Source organism: Petaurus breviceps, unplaced genomic scaffold (genome assembly GCF_028583685.1).
Source record: "Petaurus breviceps papuanus isolate PSGF00001 unplaced genomic scaffold, PetGlider_PUasm1.0 138, whole genome shotgun sequence".
Taxonomy (NCBI): domain Eukaryota; kingdom Metazoa; phylum Chordata; class Mammalia; order Diprotodontia; family Petauridae; genus Petaurus; species Petaurus breviceps.
This window is the reverse complement of record NW_027185694.1, coordinates 3620224-3633037: the sequence shown is the minus strand read 5'-3', so window position 1 is coordinate 3633037 and position 12814 is coordinate 3620224.

Sequence of the window (12814 nt, the reverse complement as noted above, 5' to 3'; positions counted from 1 at the left end):
TTCCTTCCTTCCTTCCTTCCTTCCTTCCTTCCTTCCTTCCTTCCTTCTCTCTTTGTATCTTCTCAAAGACCAAAGTTTAAACCTATTTCATTCTGGAGCTCATTGGACAATAGGTTCCTGCCCAAGCACTACTTAATGGCTATATTTTGAGCCCTCCTGGCTCACAGTAAATGTAAATAGTAACTGGTTCTCTTTTGGCCAGCAGTCCTGAGGGTCTTCCCCTCCAAGTTTGATATTTTATTTAAATTAAAGAGGCCATCCCTTGACTCACTTCTTAACGATGCCTATCCACTGAATGGGCATTACCTCACTCTAAGTGAGAACCTGAAAAGACCTTAGTCTAAAAGGTCCAGGGTCTCACATTGCATCCTGGGCCATCTGTACTCATCCTGATGAATATCTGGCTAATGGACCCAAATGGCTCTAGAGAAGAAAGTGAGACTGCTAACTTTGCACAGCCCTCCCTCATTCAAATCAAAGTCAACTACAAATCACATCATCATCTCCCTGATGTCATGGCCCTCTTTGAAAACAAAGAATAAACACAACACAACACAAAATTCTATGGTATTAAAATTTTGAGAAAGTGGGAATTCCAATGTACATGAAATGGAGGACAATGGGTAGGTGCTTGAAGAAATTGAAGCAAAGAGTTCACAAAGAAGCTACTCTGTTAGCTTAAGGGAATGAGTAAATAAGGACCACAGAGTGAAAGGTACACACCAGTCAGAATAGAAGTCAAGAGGCAAATGAGAAGACTATTCTTTAAGATTACCTTCCATTTCCATTGTACACTTTCAGATGTACTGCGTGTGGTACTTTGTCTACCCAATTAAAACTGAGAGCTCTTGAGGGTAAAGACCATATTTCTGCCATTCTTTGCAAACACAGCACTTGACACAGTAATAGGTATATAGTTAGCCTTCACTAGCCATTCTTCTTCCAAAAGTTTCCCAAATGCTCCCAAACATGCTCAATATTCATAGGTCCTTCTCTATGGAAATGAGCTATTTTATTTATTTTGGTAATTCATTCCTGTGCTGGACATATATGTACTTACCCCACTTTGGGTAAGAGAGAAGGGAAAGGGATAAAAAATAGTATTATCACTCTTTTTGGGCAGCAAAGTGGGTATAGTAGATAGAGTGTCAGGCTTGGACTCAGAAAGACTCATCTTCTGGAGTTCAAATCTGGCCTCAGATACTTACTACCTATGTGACCCTGAGCAAGTCCCTTAACTCTGCTGCAGTTTCTTTGTCTGTTGGAGAAAGATAAGTTGGAGAAATGAGTTGAAGAAAGAAATGGCAAACTGCTGCAGTATCTTTGCCAAGAAAATACCATATGGGGTCATGAAGAGTCAAACACAACTGAAATGAATGAACAACAACAGCATTACTCTCTTAAGCTATATGATACCTACAATGTATAAAAAGGCTGGGCCTCTAGAGAGCTCCTCCTTGGGAGGAGAGAGATTATCTAATTCTCCAGGGAGCTATTTTCCTTTGTCCTATAGTTGAAACCTCCTGAAGAAGAGAAGGAAGACATACCCATGCAAGTACTGCATATATTGTTAAAGTACATGCTCAGGTAGAAAGTTTTTAGAAGAGAAGATACAAAAATGGGGAGTCCTAAGCTCCTTAGTACTGTTAGCTTCAAGTATAGGAGTCCTTCCTAAGGATCAGCATAATTCCAACTTTAACTCTATTGATGTCAGATTTAAAGATTACTTAGCATCTCAAAAAATAAATAAACATGCATGTATATAACCCATGGGTGGGAAACTACAACCTCAGGGTCATATGTGGCCTTCTAAGTCATTGAGTGCAGCTTTTTGACTGAGTCCAAATTTTATAGAACTAATCCTTTTATTAAGGGGATTTGTTCTGTGAAGTTTGGATTTAGTCAAAGTGACACACTTGAGGACCTAGAGGGCCACATACAGCCTCGAGGCCACAGGTCCCCCATCCCTTGTATAGCCCTTCAGATCCTGAGTTCTTAAAGATCAAGAAACATACCATGTGAACTTTCAGTAATTCCCCAAGGACCTGGGACAATACCAAACACTCAATGGGTGCTGAATAAATAACAGTGATTTTTATTTATGATTCCTCTCCTAAAAACAATCCTTCTCCCATTGAAATCCCTCATATCTTCATATTCCCACATGAAAGAACAGTGACATTGAATTAAGTAGACAAAATTCCACCAAGAAGACAGATCACAAAGAAAAAAAGCTTTTCTCAAAGGAAAATACCCAAGAACTCTGTTAATATTGGGTTTATTCACGTTCCCTAATACCATTTTCAGAAAAGGGTTTTTTTATGAATGTATTAATACCATAAGGTAAGAACATTATATGAACATGTACAATATCCATAAGTAAGCTTTTATAAATGATGGCCTGCTACGTAATGTGTAATGTTTCATGTTTTTTAAGAAATAATAATGCCTAGCAATCATTTCACTGCCTCATTCTTTTCAGCTGAAGCAGTTCAGCATCAAGTATGTAAATCTTTTGATTCAATAAATCCTTTATAAGGGCCAAATATGTGCATTGTATGGGTGAGGCAATGAGGAGATTAATGGGAGGCAGTGTGGAAAGAGGACTGGAGTCAATGAAGCAAGTTTCAAATACCAGCTTCAACATGTGCTGATGGGGTACAGGCTCTGGGAACCTCCTTGAATTCTCCTTGAATCTTCCCACTTGATGAGGCATTTGCCTAAGGCTGTAAGCCTTTCATTATAGCTAGGTCCAAATCTCTGTTATTCTTAACCCAGCCCTCCATTGTTTGGCTTCTTTCCATCCATGATCCTATTAAAATATCTATACCCAAATCTGTTACCCTTAAACTAGTCTAGCCCTCCCTTGTCTGTCATCCCCAGGTAGCCTTTAACTATTTCCCATCCTTAATCCAATTCCTCTGAATCTGACCTCTAGTCATCCCAGTCTCATCAAGATCCTACCTGAACCCCTCCTCCCATGACCCTAGATGACTAGACCACCCCTACATCCCTCCCACAGTCTTTCTGTATATAAAATTAATCCTGCCTCAATGAAGGTATTCCGATTCAATCTGGTTCATCTATGAGATTCAATCTGGCCTGCTTGTCAATACAAGCATCACAAATGCTTAGTCTCCTAAAAAGTATACCCAATATAGCAAATCTTTAATGAACATTGCTTTTCTTTGACTGAAAGGAGACTTGGGTCAAATTCATTTGGCAGGACCTGGCATATTAGTATTTTGGGGTCCCAAGTACCCCTAAACCTAAGCCTCAACAGTACTGCCTTTGGGACTCTGGGCTTCAGCTGCCTCATCTCTAGAATGAAAGGATTAGACAGGAAGGTCTCTTCCATATCTATATCCTAAATGATCTTCTGATTACAGAAATGATTAGGGCATCCCCTGTCCTCAAGGAACTTAATATTTACAAGGAGAGGGGTGGCTAGGTGGTACAATAAATAGAGCACTGGCCCTGGAGTCAGGAGGACCTGAGTTCAAATCTGGCCTCAGACACTTGACACAAAAAGCTGTGTGACCTTGTTCAAGTCACTTAACCCCAATTGCCCTGCCTTCCCTCTCCAAAAGGATACACACACACACACACACACACACACACACACACATATACACACACACACACACACACACATGTATATATATTTACAAGGAGAGGTAAGACAATTATGCTAATGGTAGGATAATATAACTATTATATAAAATTATAGGAATTATATATGACATGTTTATATATTATGTATAATGCAAAATTATATTTTATATTATATATTCTTTTAAAACAAAACAAAATATAACATAATAAAATATTAATGATTCAGAGCAAAATGAGATTTTTCATAAGAGAAGCATGAGAAAAGTGACTAGATAATTTCAAGAGGATGAAATCTCTTCTGATTGCAATAATCGGGGTGGGCTTCAAGTTTTGGAGAGGTTTAGATTTGGACTTAGAAGAATGAGCCAAGTTTCTACCCATGGAAAAGTGGAAGCAAAAGCATTCTAAGCAGAAGGAATACCATAAGCAAAGTATAGTTAGCATGTCTGGGAAAAGACAAGTAATTTCCATTTGGTAAATTCATGAAATATTTGTAGAATAATGGGATATAAAGTTGATTGCAATGTAAAGACTGTGGTTGTTTTTTGGTGGACCATGGAAGATTTTATTAATATTACTGGAGCAGTATAATTATATTTAATAAAAAATAATCTGACCATTCATGTATGGGATGGATTGAAGATGAGAGAGAATGGACATAGGGAAGCTTTTCTATCATAATAGTAAAGGTGAGGGCATAAAACCTCGTTAAGTATGGCGGCAGTGGGAATGAAAAGAGGAAGAAGATTTTAGGCATAGTGTAGAAATGGAACCAACAGGACTCAGAGGTTGGGTGGCTACTAAGAAGCAAAGGACTGGGACAATTCAAAGATAAATGAGGTTTCAGGTATGAGATGGACAGCTAGGTGTCACAATGTATGCAATGCTACAACTGGAGTCAAGAAGAACTAAATTCAATCTGGCCTCAGACACTTAGTAGATGTGTGACCCTGGGGAAATCACTTATCCTGTTTGCCTCAGTTTCCTCATCTATAAATTGAGGTGAAAAAGGCAATGGCAAACCACTCTAGTTATCTCCGCCAAGAAAACCCCAAAAGGGGTCATGAAGAGTGGGACACGATGGAAATGATTGATCAACAAGAAGTGATTAGAGGAATGCTCATGCTTCTAAATGAAACAGAAAGTCATGAGGAAGAGTAGGTTTGTGGATAGGTAATGTTATTTGGTTTGGATGTGTTGAATAAAGAACCCTGGAAGGGTAACAAAGCAGAGATGGTTAAAATGGTGAAACTGGAACTTGGGAGAGGAAAAATGTCACTATTCAGTGTACTTCAATACCAGGAAAACCCACAACATACATGCTAATATTATCTTATTACAAATCTGTCATCCCTACAGGATATTTCCACCCAGGGATTTTCATTACTAGCTGCGGTTTTCATTTGCAGCAAGTAAGGCTGAAGAAACATATCAGGATTGCAAGATACAGCATACAGCAAAGAAAGAACTAGAAATAACACCTATGCCACGTGAAAAATGGTGCAAGAAAATACGAACACCCCTTTATCATTTTACAAAGTTGGGGTGACTTCCCTGTTGGAGAGACTACCATAGGTGGATAGACTACCCAGCTAGGGACAATTTGTCATTCTGTTACTCTAATATAACAATATTCTTATTACTGTATCTTTTGTCAGTGTGCATAATATATGCCTCCTCCAGCTTTCCAGAAAAGAACACAGTTCTCATTTTCTATATAAGTAGGGATCCTATTCTCTCGGGGACAATTTCTCTCAATCTATGCAAATCTTTAGGGAATTATATGGCATGAGAAACTGACCCTTTGAGATTAAAAATAATTCATAGATATTTTATGTTTGAGCAAAGGTTTGAATTGTAAGGTGACTCACAGAGAAGAGTTGGTATAGAGATTCTTATATACTCCCTTGTCATTTTTTTGTTTTCTCCTAAGACACATTTTGCACATACGAATGCAAATGTACTTGAGGATATGTGACTACACATACCTTTGGATGAAATGCATGCAGTGCTCTACCTGTTTCTATTTCAAAACCCACAGAGTTCCCACCTAAGTGTAGGATCAAAGCCTCTAGACTTTCAAAGCAATCCCCTCTAACAACATGAGAGAAAAGGTGAATATGTGCTGGCAAATGCCAAGCACCATGTAGTTGACTAAATAGATGTAGTATGAAAATAGTGAATACCTCTCAATAATAAATGATTTAAAGCAAAAGAATAGGAAAATAGTTCCTGCTTGGATGTTCTCAGGTTCTGCTACTGTTAACAAATGAATAATGAGCAAACATTTTATATATCATATTATTTATCATATATAATACACATGTCTTATCTTTAATGAATTAAATAACTACTTATTCATTAATAGATGATATACATACATGTAATAGAGAGGTTTGAGAGGACAAAGGAAGGGAAAGGAAAGTGGAAGAGAAGGAAGAAGACAGAAGGGGAACTGGAGAGGGAAAGGAAATAGAAGGGGAAAGAAAATGGGGAAGGGAACAGGTCTTCTCTTACATGAGAAAAAAATCCCTCTATCAAAGCAGGTTAGTACCTTCATGGAAATTTACAGTCTTAGAGGATTGTCTAAGGTACCCCAATGGGAAGTGATTTACAGAGGGTTACACAATGCATGTCAAATGTAAGCCTTGAACTTAGTTCTTCCTGACCCTCTCTCTACTATGCAACACTGCCAATCTTCTCACTCTCCCTTTCTCTTTCCCTCGCCCCCACCTCTCTCTGTATGTGTATCTATGTATGTGTGTATATATGTGTGTCACACACATGCACGTATGGAGGCATATATATGCCTATGTAGATATGTATGCATATATATGTACTTGCATGTGAGTGAATATATATATAGGTACATATGCACATGTATCTTTATATTATATATATTTTACACAGAGAAAAAAGAGAGTGAAGAGGAAAGGAGGAGGAAGATGGAAAGGGAGGGAGAGGAAAGATTTATATACATACAATATTTTATACACATAAATACAAATATACAAGGAATGTGATGTTAGATTAACTATCCACAAGGCATCCCACATTATAAAATCCTTGACTGTTTCATGTTGTTTTTTCTTATATCTTAAAATATATTAAGAGTAGTTATCTATGAGGAAATATATTTTGTTTTCTTCATTGATCTGTGTAAATTTTATTTCTAGCATTCTTGACACCTTTAGGAAGGTTACTCCCAAATCTTTTCTTCTATTTTGTCTTCCTTTCCTAGACCCACATTTCCATTTGGATATCTCTGTTGTTTCCAGTACATGTTCTTTATTCAAATAAATGGTGTTCTCTATATTAATATGTTATCACTAGCACTGCCTTTTCCTATAGTACTTTGCTGCTAGCTTCAGCTATTCAAGTACTTTGAGCTTTGTCTTTGATTGTGTCAAGTCTTTGTTGGAAACAGTATACATTGTGTTGCCTTTAATAGTCCTAAGGGAGTTTGGAGACTTTCCCTACCCTTCATAGGCCTAACATCATCACATGGAGCCCACTATAGAAGGAGTTTGCCAAAAGAGTGCAAGAGGAATTGAAGAAAAGGAAGGGTGGAACGGGAAAGAGTAAAGCAGATAAAAGCTCAAGCAAAGCTAGGAACTGAGAGGGAGAAACTTTATGGTGTTGGCCCTCTGTCTGTTCTGTCTGTGTTGATGTTACTTTGTCAGACAGAAGGACTCTGTCTGTTGATCTTTGTTAGTGTCACATTGTCAGACAGAAGCACTCTGTTGATTTGTGTTGATTTCTCAGACAGAAAGTGAATTGAGATGATAATGCCATCAATGTGTGTAAATATTGTTGTAGCCCTGTTGAGCTTTGTTTTCCCAGAAACAGAAACTTTGAAGGGCTTAGAGTGGACAGTCCCAATGAGCTGCAATATGGAACAGGAGTGGAGAGCTGTCTACCTGTGAATCCAGGCAACAGTCAGGTGAATCCAGGCAAGAGCTAGGAAAGCTGCCTAGTTGTGAATCCAGGGAAGAGCTGGGAGCATGGAAGAGGAACCATGGGGTTTGGAAGTCAGCCTCAAGTTAAGATGAAAGAAGACTTTACTTGGGTACTGAGTAACTTACTGTGACCTAGGGGTGGATGGTCTTTGTACTTTCCACTATCCCTTAAGGATGATTGGATTAAGGATGATTACCCTTTAAGGATGATTGGAAGCCAGCCTCCAATCAAGATGAAGGAAGACTTCAGATGGGTATTTTATACTGATTGAGGAGATTGTGACTTACTGAATGATACATTTTGTTTAAGACTATGTGGCCACCTTAGTAATAAGTTGTTATGTTATATATTATTGTTAATGTTGTGCTTCAGTTTCTTGAATGTTTTGCTTTAGTTTATTGTTGAATAAATAGAGAGTTCACTATACTATGTGATTAAGTCCTTTAAGTTATTCACAGCAGCAATCCTCAGGAAAGTTGACTTTATACCACTATACAAAAATCTCTGTCCCATGCCTATTATATGTATGTTTGTATGTGTGTGTATATATGTATGTATACATACATGTATATATTGCATTTGTATATTAAATGCATGTGTATAGAAATATAAATATCTATATATGCACATACATATATACCAAACATACACATATACATACATCCAGATATATGAGAGGAACTTTGGAATAATGGATAGCCTCAGAATCAAGAAGACTTATTCCAATCCTACTCCTGACACATACTAACTTTGTGACCCTGAGCAAGTCATTTAAACTCTCAGTGTCCCTGGCAACTCTCTAAGAATATTTAGTTGCAATAGATTTGTTGATATACTTTATTAGAAAGAGTTTCCTCCCTGAAAGAAGGGAATATTCTCAAACCAATGAAATCACAGAACCACACCCCACAAAATATATGTATATGTGTACATATATAAACATAGTCAATAGTTGACTAGAAAACTTCTCTGATTGTCATATGTTCTGAAATATTTGACTGAATTTATTAAAGTCATTCCTTTTCACCCTCACAATATTAGTCATAGATAAGACTGGAATGAGGCTTATTTATACAGGTTTCATTGAAAATGGCATTCTTTTCATGTGGAATTTGTGAGAAGAAGATGGATAATCTAAAATCCAGTCATTCATGTGGAGTGATCAATCAATTAATCAAGTATAAGATATAGCTTTTACCCTAAAAGTGATGTCCACCTTATGTGGAGATATCTCCACATATATGCACATGAGAAATTAAAGAATAATTTTATGGTAATGGCAAATCAGTCCCTTATATGAGTTCAGAGGGAAAAGATTAGATCAATGTGGGCAGGGAATGCTTTATTGTGGAGCTGAGGATTGGGTGGCTCCTTAAATAAATAGTTTAAATAGGCAGAAAAGTTTTGGGAGTGTATATTTCTGCTAAGAAGAACAATATAATCAAATGTGCAGAAGCAGAAAAAAATGCACTAGTGTGTTATGGGTATAACTACTTACATTAGACAGTGGAAGCATGTTGGAAATATAAGTTTTTCTAGGGCCAGATTATGGAAAGCCATGAATTTAGACTAGGGAAGGACCATAACTTATAAGCAGCAATAGGGAATCATTATAATTTCTGAGAAAGGAGAGGGTTGTGATATAATGAAGGAAGTGGCTTAAGAAATCAAATCTGTGAGTGTCTGTATGTGATGCACTGGAAGAGAAAGATGCTGTAGGGAGAAAAAATTAGTTAGGACTCCCTGGCATTAGTGCTGGCATGAGATCATGAGCTAGGCTGATAGCAAAAAAAATGAAAAGATGAATGAAAGAGAATTGATAGAAGACCCAGCAGGTGAATGTCTGTGAGATATGAGCATGAGCAAAAGATGATTCAAAGACTGAGAGCTAGTCACAAGGAAAATGGTAATGTTTATGGAAATAAGGAATTCAGGATAGAAGGCCAGTTTAGTAAGAAAAACAATTAGGTCAGTTATGAAAAGGTTGAAGCTTTATATGCCAAGGGAATCTCCAATTAGACTTGCCCAATGGTTGGAGGATGTGGACCAGAACCTCAGTATAGAGGTAAGGATATTGAAGACCATACACTTTCTATGGATGGCCTGGGCTCTGGAAAATTTCACCAAATTAGAAGTATAATCCCCAAATACTTTGATTTTTAAATAATCTTCAGAGAGGTGACAGTTATCAAAATGCCCCTAATTTTTTCCAAAGATAATATAGGTGATAAGGAAGGAATAAACATTTCTTTGGAAATGTTAAAAAATTAATCTTTTCCTAGCTCACTTTATTGCAGACAAAATCTTTCCATACCTGTCTTCCTACATTCTAGCCTCTACTCAAACTAGTCTATTCTCCCCCTACTAAAACATGCTCTGTGTTCTCAAGCATTCAAGCTCAGTCCTCCCTCTTGCTCTCTTATTTTTTATTTCTTATTGTTGTTCAGTCATTTTTTAGTCATGTCTGACTCTTTGTGACCCCATTTGGTTTTTTCTTAGTCAAGATACTCTTTTAGTGGTTTACCATTTCCTTATCTAGTTCATTTTACAGATGAGGAACTGAAGCAAGCAGAGTTAAGTGGCTTGCCAAGAGTTACACTGAGGCTAGTTGTCAAAGGCTAGATTTGAATTAACAATGATGAGTTTTCATGACTTCAGGTCCAGAACTCAATCTATTACACACTCAATCCATTACACACTCAATCCAGCACACCATTAACAAGGATGAGTCTTCCTGACTTCAGGTCCAGCACTCAATCCGTTGTACTACCTAGCTGCCTTAAAAATACCAATGCGTAGAACAATAAGACAACGGGTATTTGGTCATTTTTCAGTTGTGACCAATTCTTTGTGATGCTATTTTGGGTTTTCTTGGCAGAGACATCGATGTGGTTTATCATTTCCTTCTCTAGATCATTTTACAGATGAGAAACTGAGGTAAATAGGATTAAGTGACTTGCCCGGGTTCACACAGGTAGTGTCTGAGGCTGGATTTAAACTCATGTCTTCCTGACTCCAGGTCTGACACTGTATCAAATACATCACCTAGCTGTACCTTAAAGTACAACTTAAAGACGACCTCCCTCTTTAGATTCTCCTAGTGGATGTCAAACTTGAACCTCAATCAGGATTTTTTTCTGTCTCACTACTGTACTTACAACACATTTATTATAATAATGTATCACAGCACTCATTAAACAATAAACTCAAAGAAGGGAGTTCCTACATCTTATCCAACCTTTTTCTGATGCCTTACACAGCTTACATATATAGTAGGTATTGATAAATATTTGTTAAATAAATCAATGATTGATTATGCAACTTAAATCAAATGAAGAATCTTATAAGTAAAATGGATGAATATTTTGAAGGATATAAATTGCTCAAATTAATAGAAGAGGAAATAAAATACTTAAATAAACAACTTAGAAAAAGAAATTGAACAAACTATAAATGATCTCCCTAGAAAAATCCCCTAAGATGAGAAGGATTTGCGAGTGAATTAATTTTTTTTTTCTTTTTGGAGGGCAATTGGGGTTAAGTGACTTGCCAAAGGTCACACAGCTAGTTTTTGTGCTAAGTGTCTGAGGCCAGATTTGAACTCAGGTCCTCCTAACTCCAAGGTTGGTGCTGTATTCACTGCACCACCTACCTGCCCCTGCAAGTGTATTCTAATAAATATTTTAAAGAACAGTAATTCCAATACTATATAAGCTATTTGGGGGAATAGGCAAAGAGTCCAACAAAATACCTTTTATGAAACAAATATGGTACTGATACCTAAACAAGGGAGGGCAGAAATAGAGAAAGAAAACTTTAATTTCCCTAATGAATATTGAAGTAAAAATTTTAAATGAAATACTAGGAAGGAGATTACTGCAGCATGTCACAAAGACCATCCACTATGACCAGGTGGGATTCATACCAGGATTGTAGGGTTGGTTCAATATTAAGAAAACTATCAGTATAATTGACAACATCAATAGCAAAGCTAACAAAAACAAAAATCTCAATAGATGCAGAATAAGCTTTAGACAAAATACAATAAGCATTCCTATTAAAATCACTAGAAAGTACATAAATGAATGGAGCTTTCCTTAAAGTAATAAATAATAACTAATTGAAACTAAGAGCAAGAATAATGTGTAATGGGTATAAATTTGAAGCCCTCCCAATAAGATCAGCAGTGAAACAAGGATGTCTATTGTCACCATTATTCAGTATTGTACTAGATATGCTAGCTATGGCCTTAAAACAAAAAGAAAGTGAAAGATTAGAACAGGCACAAAGCTCATTCTTTGTATATAACATGATGGTATTTTTAGAGAATCAACTAAAAAATACTGTTTGAATTTGCAAATTCTAGGCTACATGGGTGAACTTGAATTCAGTCCCTGGTAAAATTCTAGACTATATTACTAAGGAGATAGTGATCACCTAGGAAAAAAGAAACAATAATCGAAAATAACAGCATAGCTTCATGTACAGGTTATACCATACTAACTTCAATTCCTTTTTGATAAGGATACTAACCTGTTAGATCAGAAGTCTACAAACATAAATTAACTAGACATTAGACAAGCATTTGGAGAAATCTTTCATATGATTATTTTAAACAGATTTTATTCTTCTTCCAACTAGATTCCTACCAATATCTACCTACTTTATTTCCTTCATTCCAAAGAGCTTTCCTAGAAGGTTGTACCAACTCAAAGTTTCACACCTAATTGATTAGTGTTCCTGTCTTTCCACAACTCCTCCAACATAAATTGTACCCATGTTTTGTCTTCTTTGACAACTTGATACGTACATTTTTCTTAGAAGTGATTTGTAGCACTTTTGTATGATTGTTACTAGTTGGCAATTCTATTTTTGAGAACTGCTTGTTCATATCCTTTGACCACTTCTCTATAGAATAATGGCTTTTGATCTTATATGTTTTTATTAGTGTATCTTGGATACCAAATGTTTGTGAGAGTTCATATGAAGATTCCCCCACAGACTCATTGATGATTTCCCTTAATTTTATATAAAATATTTTATATTTCATGTAATCAAATGTATCTATTTTATCTTTTTTTTAATTGCCTCTACTGCTTACATGGTTAAGAATTGAGACTCAAAGTTGAAAAAGATATTATCTGTTTCTCATCCAATTTTTTTGATACTTAGGTTGTATATTCATTTTAATTTTATTGAGGAAGGAAGGAAGGAAGGAAGGAAGGAAGGAAGGAAGGAA